At 43.9% G+C, this 14,255-nt stretch overlaps 1 long non-coding RNA gene across 2 annotated transcripts; it reads right to left on the bottom strand.

Annotated features, from left to right (window-relative positions):
- Positions 1-792: 792 nt before the first annotated feature.
- On the bottom strand, positions 793-7,500 carry LOC307221046. 2 transcript variants are annotated; one of them, XR_013841299.1, is made up of 4 exons: positions 7,422-7,500; positions 4,168-4,344; positions 3,205-3,280; positions 793-912 (listed from the first exon to the last, which is right to left on the bottom strand). It is a non-coding gene; the product is annotated as an uncharacterized lncRNA (long non-coding RNA). The 2 variants fall into 2 exon arrangements; XR_013841300.1 differs by lacking the exon at positions 793-912 and having other exon boundaries at positions 3,157-3,280.
- Positions 7,501-14,255: the final 6,755 nt, after the last annotated feature.

Here is a 14,255-nt window from a genome sequence, read left to right as displayed (position 1 = left end):
CCTATTTATCTACTTGCACTTTGATGTGCTTTCAAACTGCTAGGTTGGCAGGAGCTGGGACTGAGCAACGGAAGCTCACCCTGTTGCGGGGATTTGAACCGTCGACCTTCGGATCGGCAAGCCCAAGAGGCTCAGTAGTTTAACCCACAACGCCACCCATGTCCCAGTTTTTTGCCATGCAGTCCCCCAAAACCTGAATGGAAAAAAGTGAATGTAAGTCCAATGCTTACTTACCTGAGAGTAAGCCCCATTGAACACAATGGGGTTAACTTCTGAGCAGATATGTGCAGGCAATTGCATCCCTGATGTGTAAGAGGGAAATGTGCATATAAATGCACATATTTCTCATTATGTTGGTTTTCCCCAACCTGGTGCCCTACAGATGCTAAAGCATTACAGATCTGAACAGCCCCAATCAGCATGGATGCTGGGAGACATAGCTGAAACATCTGGAGGGTCTCTGGTTTACAAAGGCTGCACTATATCAGCATCATTCCAATGGCATTGTTGTAGTTTCAATAATGATGTGTTAATGTACTTATATACAGGGGATTTCTGAGATTAGACATCAGAGGCTTTCAGCTTTCAGCTTTCATTTCTCTGGTTCTATGCAGACATACAGCAAAAGTACTATCTGGGTCTTCATCCCAGAGTGCATGTTATCTCGCTAATCCACATGAAGACCTGGGATAAACTAGTTTGTAAATCAGAGTCTTCCAGGATCCTGGCTAGGATTAAGGGATGGATCCATCGTACACACAACAAGGAAGTAAGTTAATGCCAACAAATGTGACCTCGCGCCGTGCTCTTGTCGAAGAAAATCTCCTGTGTCCTTTAAAGGAAGGTTGAATAGATTTTGGCAAATCAATTTTACAGTTCTTGCACACATCTATGGTAATAAGACGATTGTTCCTAGAAAATGAAGCTTTTTATTTATTGTTTGCCTTAGTATAATTATAGTGTATAAGGCTGCAGTCCAATGCTTACTTACTTGAGAGTAAGAACCATTGAACACAATGGGGTTTACTTCTGAGCAGATATGTGCAGGCAATTGCAGCCTTGATGTGTGAAATGAGAACATTTTGGAAAATGAAAGTCAGACACATATTTAAAATGCCGCATGTGGGTATATAAACAGTTTTGTTTCTGTCTGCACAATTATGCACTGGATATGACTTCAAGAAGTCCCTGTTTATCATCTACAGCTACATAATGACATTTTACTAATGCTATTCTTCCAGGAGAATCATACCACTGCCTATTAAGGCTCGAAGCTGCACTCTTCTATGAAGTCATAAACTGTAGAAGTGCATGTGCGTATTTATATAACGTTAGCATATTATAGGTTAGAGCTTGTGCATTTTTTTTTTTTAACCTGAAGAAGAATCGTTTGGATGGTGAGGGAGCGCAAAGAGGGAAAACCTCTTTTATTTTAGTGATTTTAGGCTGCAATCTGATACCCATCTATTGGGGAATAAGCTCTATTTAATTTTATGGGGCTATACCTTGAGTAGACATCTATTTGTGCCATTATTATGTCTCTTGGTACCAGTTACTGACTGTTGTCTTCAGACCATGTTTGTGAGCTGCAGAAGTACTGGCTGAACCAGGAGTGAGGAACCTATAGCTCTCCACACGTTGTTATACCCGCAACTTCCAATTTGCCCCAGCAATCATGGCCAATGGTCAGGGATGATGAGAGTGGTAGTCTAATGACATCCAAAGCAGCTGTATTTGGGTTCTTTTGTTGTTTTGGAAAGTGCAAATTCAGAGTGTTTGCCTTTAAAATTAAGACTAAATCAGATTTCTGTTAAAACAGTTCCATCTCTGTAGCAGCAGAGGACGAAAATCATCCATGGATCAAAACGAAGCAGAAGAAAAAAATCTGGGCAGTGAATGACCCCAGAGATATCTCTTGTTGCTCCATGAAGAGTAGGGATTCAAGATGGCAAATGGAGACAGACAATACATCAAAGGGGTTTGGACTAGATGACCCTTTGGGTGAGGACCAGTAATTATTACTCCTGTGCGGTCTAAAGCTTTTAACGTGTACCTCTGGTTTAATTTAGAGAAATAAAGTGTGCCTTGAGACTCAGAAGACTGGGAAACGCTGGCTTAGATATGTCATTGCATAAATTCCATATTGACATACAGTATTTGCGTTTACATTCTGAGCTATAGGTTTGTCCCAGATAATTTCCACCTCTGCATAGGTTCATATTGACACAGCAGAGGAATCACATATAATCACTCCATTGTCTCAAAAATCATTGTAGGATGCAATAGCATCCTATTTAGGCTGCAGCATCTGGAAGTGAAACTGTAAACTTTCATGGGACAAATTAGAATGGGGATAATGACAGTCACAATAAAACAAAACATATTATATAAGACACGTTTTGGTCTCGTGTCATTGAGCATTACCTTCACTTCACAGATAAAGTGTAGGTAACAGCATCCACTTCCACAAATCACTAATCTTTAAGAAGTGCACATGAAACTCAATATTCTCCCTAACCATCTGGCTGCTGAAATCTCTCTTAATAGCAATGGTGGAATCTGAGCTGTGGCAAGTCTCCATCTCAAATCTGGTGGGACCAAAACTTCAATCTTGCCTCATAAAGGATGCTCCTGTCCATATCTATTACTGTCAGCAAAAGCACTGCAGCAAATAACCTATTTAGTGTCCATCAGGCAAAGGCTGCTTTAAGTGGATAGAGACAGGTGTCTGAAATATGACCAAAGCTTATTATATTAAGAGAAGACTCCAGGCTGAACTAAGTACTATAAATAAAGTGGTCAACCCAGAAGATTGACTTTCATGTTTAGCTTTTGTGCTTTTGTTAGAGTAGGTCAGCATATGGAAGCTTTGGTGGTCTATCCAAGTACTAGTTCAAAAGAACAAAGTCTGTCCTCAAAAGGACTGCCGAGAACATCTGGGTACAGTAACCAAATTTTCACATATTGTATCGATTTGCCTAAATATGTCCTAGCACAGCATTTGAAATGGACATCATTAGTCTAGCATCTCAATTTGCTCAGATGATTTTTTCACCTGCATCGGTACAAAATATTTCTTAAAACCATGGGTTGAATCTAATGTTAGTCCTACGAGTAGGCCTGTTGATGTTAATGGACCTAAGTTAGTCATGGTAATGTAATCCAATGCATTTACTCTAAGCAGGACAAGCATGGGATACAAACCAATGTTGACAGCATGGATCTATTTGCTCTCCATGAGTATCTCATAGCTAGGTGCAACATTATCTCTTCTCCTTAGCTGTGACGGGGGGGGGGGCACTCGGGATCTGGGGACTCCGCCTGTCCACACAATAGTAGTATTGACAATTGGCAGTATCCAGTTAATTTCAACTCAGAGTAGGCTCAGTGATATCAATGGACATACTTAACTTACCGGTAGCTCTATTAATTTCAATGGCCCTGCTCTGAGTATTACTTGGTTGGATACAGCCCAATGTCCATGAGCCCCATGCATCATGTGAAGAACTTTTTAGGTGTTGTCCCACACATGATTCCAATCACATGCTTGGTGAGGGAAGTGAGGGCATGCTCCTTGGCACTGTCCCCTATGACTGATTTTGTTGTTCTCCACACAGCCTCTTTGTGGGAAGCCTTCTTCACTCATGGAGGCTTCTAGCATGATCTAGAACTCAGGAAGATCATGGTTCTAAACCATCAAGGACCCTACAGCAAGGAGCTGCTCAAGAAAGGCTCAGCTGCACCAGGAAGCCTTTACTCCTTTCTGCCCAGAAAGATCCAATGGCCAGCCTGGGGAAATTATGTCATTGCTGAGCTGGAAGCTTCTTCACTGAGAACAGCCACCTGCTGTCCAGAGATCCAGAAGCAATGAAACTATGGCAGCAAAGCAGAAGGAGCATCATCCCATTCACACAGGAAACAGTGTGATCCTCTATTTCTTTGCATAAACAGATATGATTGATTATGTAGATATATTATCTCACTCACTATGTGTTTCCTGATTGGCTTCTCTCTCACTGGAGAGAGAGAGAGACAACGAAGGACATTCTGATGTAGGGTTTTGTTGAGGGGTGTATTTTTGGCACCAAATGCTACCCCTCTCAACCAAATGTCAGTATTCTCTTTCTCATTCTGCTGCTCCCAAACGTTTCTAAATCATTTCTTTACCTGCATTCCTCCACAGAGCTTCTGATGCAGGAATTTTGCAGAGAAGTCTGACAAATGCGACTTAACTGAGAGGCTGTTTTCAATACTGCTTTGCAGTCAGTGCAATCAATCACTGAAGGGATGAGCCTGTGGCATCTCCTGCTAGGCAGCGCCAGAGTCCCAGGGCCAGACACTGTCCTAATGAAATAAACAATGAGAAACACAGGAAAGTAAAGTGGGCTGAAATTGGTTTCTTCAGCCTTTAATCAGACCTGACTGGCAAAAATGAGTTCTCAGTAAAGGAGTCGAGTCCATGGCTTAATCCCAGATGTGCTCAGGACCTAATACTGTTTTATTGCACATGATCAGTGACATCCTTTAGTGATTGGTGCTGACCAAATGAAACTGATCATGGCAACAGGCAGCTGATATCCAGGCCAAGCAAGACTTTATGTGAAGAGTGCTTCTCTTTTCAGCTTAAAAGCATTGGCCGTCGTATCTGTCTTGTCCCATCAAACAGTTTCAGGGTTAAACTGCCCATTATATTTAATGTGCAGTATGCTAGTATGTCTCTTTTTCCCATTTAATGTGTGTGGACCACATTTTTTTACCGAGATCACTGTGCACAGGAATGGGAGGCTATCTTTTCCTTTTTTCCTGCTTCGTGATAAGTATTGCAGTGTAATTAACAGGAACGTGTGCACCAGATTCAACAGGGTCCTGAGCCAAATCAGGCATATTCAGAGGGGTTGGGGGGTTGGATGAGTTGGGGAAACACAACCAAGTTCAGTACCAGTCAGGTTGTTGCTAGAATTCCTGCTCCATGATTGCAGTCATGGGATTGTTGTCTATCAAATGATGGTATATGTTTTGACTCCACAGAGTGGAAAGTGATGGAGACAGGATGTTTGTGTTACTGTGTTCTGTTAAGTGGGACTATTGTTCTTTGTTCTTTCTCTTTGCTGTCTGATGCTAGAGAGAGAGAGGGAGCCATGCTGCAGGCTGCGAAGACTCTGCTGATCCCTAAGTGTGCCAATGTCTGTTGGCATCGGTCGCTGTGATGTTCGGGCAGAAGAAAGCTTTTGTAGCTCCTGAATGATCGACCAGGAGGGAGGGAACATGCATGTGTCTCTGCCAGGTTCCTACTCAAGTGTAGGATTAGCTACCTGAGTAATCTGTGGCTGTCGGGGGGGGGGGTAGGGTGTCAGGCAGGAAGGAGAGGCAGACATTGGGTGGGAAAACCTTGTGGAAAGAAGCAGGACAATCCTGAAGAAGCAGGACTACCCTGACTGCTGAGAGAAGGTAGAAGACCATCTCCAGAGTCTCCTTTCTGAGAAAGCCACTTCCGAACTGGAGAGGAGGTGGGGTTGCGGGCTTCACGCCCACCCCATGTGCACAGGGCTGGTTTGCAAGTGGCTTCCCTGCAGAGAACACTATGGACCAGGCAGGATTGGGACACCAGTCATGCCTGCTGCAGGGCACTCCTTTGTCCACTTCTATTATTTCAAAATATATATCCATGTATCCATATTATTATTTTATTATTAAAAACTATCTTGATCTGAGAACTGCATCTGAACATTTGGAGATGTGTGAAATTCAATAGGCAGTGACATTCCAGTTGGCACATTCATCCAGAAGGTTTGGGTTAGGTCAGTTTTGCATTGGAATTTGAGAAGATCAAATTCTTCAAGCATCTCTACCTGTTAGCCAGCTCTGTTCTCAGTATAAGTTAAAATTTTTGTTTTGTTTTTTGTTTGTTTTGAAAAGCATTGATTTTAATGGAAACAATCATTCTTCAGATTCTTTTCACCTGAAAATACAAACAGCTTAGCACCTGTGGTCCTGGCTGCTTTTGAATACGTCTCCTCTCCTGAATGGAAAATACATTATGTGGTTTCTTAGAAAATATAGGTATGGAGGTTCTTCTCTTAATCATTATGTTTTATGGTCTAAATCAGGATTCATTTGTATTTTATCCCCCATGCTCTAGCAATCTATACATTACCCCCCTCCCTTTCTGCCTGGATAGTTGTAATTAGAAAGTGACTTATTGAACTACACCACAAACAACACACCCACCCGCTTTTGCAACCAACACAAGAGTTGAAATGATAATAGCACAGTGTCAAAACAGTAAGATTCCTCTAACAATTACTCCCAATCTCTTCTAATAGATAGTTACAAATTCTGGTCATATTTTAGTTTCAAGGCATGAATAGGAAGCAATTAAACACACACGCACAAAACCAGTCGCAGAGTATTTCATTCAAGCCATGTCTTATTCATTCAAAATGAATTTCACCCTTTCTCCTGCATCCTGCTAAGAAGCTACGGTGTGAATCGTCGAAAAGGTGGAATTTAACACGTCAGATTTCCTTTCCAGATATAGCAATCCTGCTAAATGCTCTGCTTCCCTGCAGGGCTTTTGGGTGTGCTTACATCAGACAAGTGTTCAAAGTTATTCTGTCAGGTTATCTGCCACACAGTGTGTTCCATAGGAGAGACTGCCCTCGAGGGAAAACCTGTCTCCTTAAGTAGTTTACAAATTGATCTAACAATTTGGTTTAAAATCACATGCATAATGTGTGGTTTCCTATTTCTTGAAGTTTCTTGTTGTGTTCGGGGCTGAAGAATAATAATGCCATATGATTCAAGAGACGAGCCACAGACAATTCCCCTTCCATGAACTGGGGACGTGGAAGAAAATCTTTTTATGGAGCAACCCTATGCACAAGAAGCTGTAAATCATGCCGGTGTAAAATTACATGAAATTTAAACCCCAATCAGCAGTGGGGCTTCCACTGCTTCTCTGCCTAAACTAGGGTTGCCATATGTCCGAAATTTCATAGCTGGGATCCGACTGTTTTAAGCAGTGTCCAGGTGGAAATCATTGAAATGTCCAGGACGTATGTCAACCCATGTCAGAAGTGTAGTTTTTGGCAAATTTCCTAAAAAATAGCTGGGGTGGGGGGAGCTAAAAAAAAGATAAACAACTTTGCCCCCCCAAAATTCAACAACTTTTGTGTCCAGATTTTCAGTTTTTGAAATATGGCAACCCTACCTAAACCTGGCAGAGGAGGAAGAAGCCTTTCAAATAGTGGAATTTGCTGGGTTGCCACATCATGTGACCAAGATGAACAGGCTGAGGATCCAGCCGAAGTCCCTTCCTGCTCTGATCCTGTCCCTGCCATGCTCCAAAAATATCTCGGGGGTGGGTGTGGGTGGGACTTATACCAACCTCAGTTCAGCCAGCTTCAGCTCAGCTTCATGACCTGGGATGAGCAAGTTATGCTAGCATATCTTCAGCTGAGCTGAGGTTGGAGGCTTAATGCTGGCCCAGCCTGACCCAGCTGCCTGAGCCAGTGATCCACTACATTCTAGATTGCTCATCTCCATGGAGCTTGCTATTAGGATTACAGTACCCCCTTAGCTTGCCTTTAAAGCTGAACCTCCCTGATTCAGACTTTCCAAAACAATGCATGAACTGAAACACAGCTCTCTTTCAGAATTTGCATTTCTCCATGTCTTGCAGTGCAGTTCTCTAGCCAAGTCATGCATACAAAAATGCATATACTGTGGTAAAGTCCGCATAAAAGTGCATATATTAGCAAAAGTAACAGAGGAAAATGCATCACACAGAGGAAATTGCTTTGCAAAAAATGTGTGTTGGGCAACACTGCAGAGTGGTCAGGTGGGCCACAGGGGAAGTTGCCCCAGGCACGAAATTGTTAGGGGCACAAAATTTCAACAACCGGTGCTGCCTCAATATGACTGCATAGTTCCATCACTGGGCTCTGTTGAAAATGGCTTCTCCATGCAAACCACAAAGTGACCTCTCCCGACAACATAGCAACTCTTGTTTTCTTATCTCTGTGGGACCTTGAGTTACAAACACCACGGTTTACAAACACTACGGGTTACAGACTCCGCTAACCCTGATGTAGTATCTTGGGTTAAGAACTTTACCTCAGGATGAGAACAGAAATCACACGGCGGTGGCGGTGGCAGTGGGAGGCCCCATTAGCTAAAGTGGTACCTCAGGTTAAGAACAGTTTCAGGTTAAGAACGGACCTCCGGAACAAATTAAGTTCGTAACCAGAGGTACCACTGTACACACTAAAGTGCCAGTGAATTTTCATCAGGACCTTTTGGAAAAAAGGAAGAAAAAGGCAGAAATGTAGAGACCTCCACTTTAGATTGGAAGGGATGAGAAATGGAGAGAATCTCAAATTTACAGATTGTCCCATCCTTACAATCTCATGATCAAGAGCCATTGTGATTCAGCAGACAGAAAGTTGTGCTGGATGCAGCCCCTGCTGAATTCTCGCTAGCAAATCACTATCTCTCAGGCCCAGGTCTCCTTCTGTGAAATGGGAATAATCAAGACCTATGTTGCAGGTTTGTTGTGATCAGAATTAAGGCCATGGATCCATTCATACTTCATTGAATTCCTGTGATTTTCCCACTCCCCTTGAATTAAAGAAACATCTCTCCCCAACTGCTTTGTTGTTGTTGTTTAGTTGTTTAGTCGTGTCCGACTCTTCGTGACCCCATGGACCAGAGAATGCCAGGCACTCCTGTCCTCCACTGCCCCCAACTGCTTAGGACCATGCCATTCAAGAATTGGTGGTTATTGCATGTGACCTCAGGCTGAACCCAGTTTTTGAGCTGTTTTATATAATTTTGTACTATCTTCCATTATCCACATGTTCCCAGCCTTCCAGATTTTCTTACAACAAAGCGACGGCTGCCAGAAAAAATTGTGTTACCTAATAACCAAATCCACTGTCTAAGTACTACTACTTCCAACAGTTGCATATTCTACTTTTCCTATAGGAAGGCATCATTTCCCCAAGAAATTTAGAACTGCTTCCAAACATCAGAAGAAACAACAAAATCCATGCTGAGGATCTGAGCGTTTCATGATAATATCTAAGATAAAGCTGGGATCACAGGAATCACATTACTGCTCCCTTCTGACTGAAACTGATCAATAAACAATCTGGCTTTCACCTGAAGTGCTAATATAAATAATCTCTGATCTCCGAAAAACTAAAGACCCCAGTAATAATCACTATTCACCTGTTCGCACATATTCACACATCTTGGGTGAAGCCAGTTTCTGCAAAAATTCACTTTGGTCATGGAGCTAGGACCCAGGTTTCTAGTCTTCAGTGTTTTGTGTGTGATGTCCCTATTTTTATTGGAGGGGAGACATCACCTTGCCAACAAAGGTCCGTAAAGCTATGGTTTTCCCAGTAGTGATGTATGGAAGTGAGAGCTGGACCATAAAGAAGGCTGATCGCCGAAGAATTGATGCTTTTGAATTATGGTGCTGGAGGAGACTCCTGAGAGTCCCATGGACTGCAAGAAGATCAAACCTATCCATTCTTAAGGAAACCAGCCCTGAGTGCTCACTGGAAGGACAGATCGTGAAGCTGAGGCTCCAATACTTTGGCCACCTCATGAGAAGAGAAGACTCCCTGGAAAATACCCTGATGTTGGGAAAGATGGAGGGCACAAGGAGAAGGGGACGACAGAGGACGAGATGGTTGGGTGGTGTTCTTGAAGCTACCAGCATGAGTTTGACCAAACTGCATGAGGGAGTGGAAGACAGAAGTGCCTGGCGTGCGCTGGTCCAGGGGGTCATGAAGAGTCGGACATGACTAAATGACTAAGCAACAAATGCAGGCAGGCAGGCAGGCAGGCAGGCATATGTGTAACACAGTCTGATGGTAGTGTAGCAATCTGTGCTTTAGAAGAATTCACAAGCAAGCTTGGACTCTTTGCACTGAAGAAAATCCTAGCTGTGCCACTCCTTTTTTTTTTAAAGCTGATCTTCTATCTGTTTTCAGTATGAATCTAATGAAGCCATTTGTCATTTGACAAGTTTCCTGCTCACTGAGGCTGCAGCGCTCTTTCTTCCTTTAAGTTCCCTGAGCCACAAAGTCCAACATCTGATATTTTCTTCATCTACACTATCAAGCCTTCAATCAGAGAGAGAAAGAGAAAAGGAGGGGGAGAGGGGGAAAGAGAGAGAGAATGAGAAAGAAAGACTTGATAGAAGCTCCACAGCAGAAAAAAAAACCCACTGAGCTCATACATCTCCTTGGATGGGTAGGAAGGACGAGGCGATGTAGACACAAAATGTCAGATAATTTTCTTTCTCATTCATTTGGTATAGTTTATGATCTGCGGTTTAGCTCAACATGATCTCCAGGAGTTTCAGGCATGTGGCCTTTCCAAGAATATAAATGTGTAGCTTCAAGGCTCCTGTATCTGCAGCAGTCTTTTTGGGCCACATCCATCAGAAATAAATGTATCCTTCCAGTCCAGGCAACCTCTGGGGGCTCATTAGTGATACAGAGTTCTAATTTTGATCTCATTTGCATCGTCAACCTGATTGCTCATTTTTGCGCAGGCAAACCCATCCAGCAAGAGGTCACCCTACTGCAAATTGGCAAATAGTCCACTATCTCCATTGCCTTAGATTTAAGGCCCTGTCAAAATGCTGTGGGACAATATAAAGAAAGAAAGGGGTCATCTGTCTGTCAACGAGTTTTATGTTTTTGTCTTCCCGGCTGAAACCGCGCAGCATGTTATGGCAGGCCAAACTCACCCAGGGCGAGTGTCTAACTGAAAAGCCTATGTCAGCCTTAAGTGCCATCATTTGCCAGCTGGCTATGTGCTACCAAATGGTGGAGATGAGCAGGGATGCTGTGTATCATGCCAGCAACTGCAGCTCTTCCAGGCCCTGGAGCCCTGTGTCCTTGTTGCTCCTCGCCCTTCTGCTTGCTGCCTTTCCACCACCCTCTTCTATCTAAGGAAGTGAGCAGCGACAAAGAGTGAGGAGATGGAGCAAAGAACAGTGAGATGGCACATTCTCCAACTGTCTTGCCCTCTTGGGTCCAACTGCAGAGAGTACCATGGCTGAGGAGCTGTGACAACAGTGAAGAGGAAGCGGACTCTCCCAGGTTTTCTTGCCCATGGGACCTCCAAAACCTGAAGAAGGCAAGAGGCATCCAAACATACCCATAAGAAGGGGTGGTGAATTAGTGGTTAGGTGAGCCCCAGGCCCAAGTGTCCATGCCAGTTGGCTTTGCTTCACCTATCATTCCTTTGGCCTTTTACCTGGAAGAACCCTTCAAATGGCCCTTCTCCCTAGGAACAGCAGAGATTAGTATCACTCTTCTCCCCTTGCTTTAAGGATGCAAAAGTGCAGTTTCAGCCCTCATTTCAGAGCCACTGCCAGTCTCTCCATCTCTTGAGACCTTCATCGCCTGCTGCCATGTGGTCCATTGCTATGGCCATGGAAAGCACTGGCAGTCATTGCCCCCTTCCTGACAGTGTGATGTGCAATGGTTGCGAACAGTGATGTCACTGTAGCTCATAATTCCCTCACTGAAAATATAGAGTTGAAGCTTAGACACTCATCAAGCTTGCCTTCCATCCAAAGTGAGCATTGCCATTCCCAGAGTTCTTCTCCGGATAAGATTGTAATCTGACACAAATAATAATTCCCTCCTTCCCTTATTTGTCAGGTGTAGCAATGGGGACAGGAGCAGCAGTTGTGTGTTGAGACCCCAAAACCATCCCCTCGTCGATGAATGAGACACAAGGACATGGATATTAGGTTAATGTTATTGGGCAAATTTTGGCCACAACTTGGTTACAGAATGTGAGGGGTATTGGCTTAGGCATTGGAAATGACATGAATATATCTGACTCCTGCCTGCCATGCAGGGAGTCCAGTAAGGGTCAACCATTGCTAGGGGGAGCCCCATTGATGCAAACCAACTCGAGCTCCCCCTGGGTTCCCAACAGGGTCGTGGCATGGCCCAGCCCCGGACTTCAGGAAAGATCCACACCCCCAGATTCCTTTAACAGAATACCCTTAAGCTTGGAGGGGCAGGTGATGGCCACACCTCCCCTCCTCCATCATAAGATCAATCAATGCCTAACCGCCAAAGCTTACAAAGTTGTGATGATTGCTACGAGGTAGGCAGAAACCAAATGGCCCATTCTGCTCTTGCCTGGAGGTAACTGTACCTACATCTGTGGCTTTGATGCTGCCAACTAGCTTCTCCTTTTTCTCCCGTTGAAAGACCTCCAAATACCCACTAAATGCCAAGGAAGTAAGAAGGAAAAATCTACCTGCTAACTCTGCTGTTGCTACTGCTAGTTTTTAAGAAAACAGCTTGCTTGAACCCAGTGGGATTAAAAGTGGGGATTGGAGCAGTGGTTGCTGATGTCACAAAGGCACTTGCGCATCCTTAAAGTAGGGAGAAAGAGTGAGTCCCCTCCTTGCTATTTTTAGGGAGAAGGGACATTTGGAATGCCCTATAGGTACCGCCCCGGCGGGAAGGTAAATGGCGTTTCCGTGTGCTGCTCTGGTTCACCAGAAGCGGCTTAGTCATGCTGGCCACATGACCCAGAAGCTGTACGCCGGCTCCCCCGGCCAATAAAGCGAGATGAGCGCCGCAACCCCAGAGTCGGCCATGACTGGACCTAATGGTCAGGGGTCCCTTTACCTTTACCTATGAAATAAAAGGTGAAAGGTTCTCCAGTCTGCTAGCATCTCCTCTATTTCACTTTCCACATGGCGCTCCCACACAGTGGTGAAGCAGTTCAAGAAAAGACAGACAGACAGATTTGCTAAGAAACGGAACATCGCTGGAAACAACTGTGCCCTGCATAAAATATGTGCATTTAAAACATTATCTCTCTCTGAAGAATTCTAGGCCGTAATAGGTTCCCAATACCACTGTAGTTTCGGCAACTTGCTGTTATTTATAATTAAGATACCACTTAGCTTTGCATTGTTAAATATTAAAGGGCCAGAGTTTTGTTAAGTTACATGGGCATCAGCCTCTCTGTTGAAGACTAAGAACAAAGCTCTGTCAAACATCAAGCTTTGTTTTATGGGATTTGAGTGACCAGATGATGAAAAGCAGTATATTCCTCCCTGAAATATAAATCTGAGACCCCCGGCAGAAGAAAGATAGCTGAAAGGCGGCCTCCTGCCTCACACTAAGTTTGCTCTCGGTGTGGAAAAATGATGACAGAGGTTGCATATTAAAGTCACGACCCGTCTAGTGAAGAAGCAGCATTTTGCGTTGAATAAACATTGTCAGAGCTCAGAGGGAGAGCAGTTTTCTCACTAGAACATCTTGGCATGAAACCCCTGTTCAAAAGAGGTTTCATTTCATTTCTTATTTATTTTAACTTGTGATCATTAATTAGGCTTTATAATCCTGCTCCAATTCTCCAACGACCTCCTCTGTGACATAGTTAGTAATGGAAAATTCCACTCAGATCTTTGTTTATAGGCTACACAGCGCTCTGTAATGATACATTTCACTAGTACAAATCATCCAGTTATTTAATTCATGTTTGCACTGGCAGTGTTTTAGGACTAGTTTATGTTAGTATACACTCTATGGCAGGAGTGGCAAATGTGTAGCCCTCCAGATGTTGCTAAAATACTACTTCCACCACCCCTTCCCATTGGCTATGCTAGCTGGGGACTGATGGGAGTTGGAGTCCAATAACATTCAGAGGCACCAGGTTAGCTGTCCTTGCCCTATGTTGTTGTTTAGTCATTTAGTCGTGTCCGACTCTTGTTGACCCCATAGACCAGAGCACGCCAGGCACTCCTGTCTTCCACTGCCTCCCGCAGTTTGGTCAAACTCTGCTGGTAGCTTCGAGAACACTGTCCAACCATCTCAACCTCTGTTGTCCCCTTCTCCTTGTGCCCTCAATCTTTCCCAACATCAGGGTATTTTCCAGGGAGTCTTCTCTTCTCATGAGGTGGCCAAAGTATTGGAGCCTCAGCTTCAGGATCTGTCCTTCCAGTGAGTACTCAGGGCTGATTTCCTTAAGAATGGATAGGTTTGATCTTCTTGCAGTCCATGGGACTCTCAAGAGTCTCCTCCAGCACCATAATTCAAAAGCATCAATTCTTTGGCGATCAGCCTTCTTTATGGTCCAGCTCTCACTTCCATACATCACTACTGGGAAAACCATAGCTTTTACTATACGGACCTTTGTTGGCAAGGTGATATGTCTGCTTTTTAAGATGCTGTCTAGGTTTGACATTCCTTATA

Source organism: Podarcis cretensis (genome assembly GCF_951804945.1).
Source record: "Podarcis cretensis genome assembly, chromosome: 7".
Classification (NCBI taxonomy): domain Eukaryota; kingdom Metazoa; phylum Chordata; class Lepidosauria; order Squamata; family Lacertidae; genus Podarcis; species Podarcis cretensis.
This window is presented reverse-complemented; position numbering and strand designations above follow the sequence as displayed.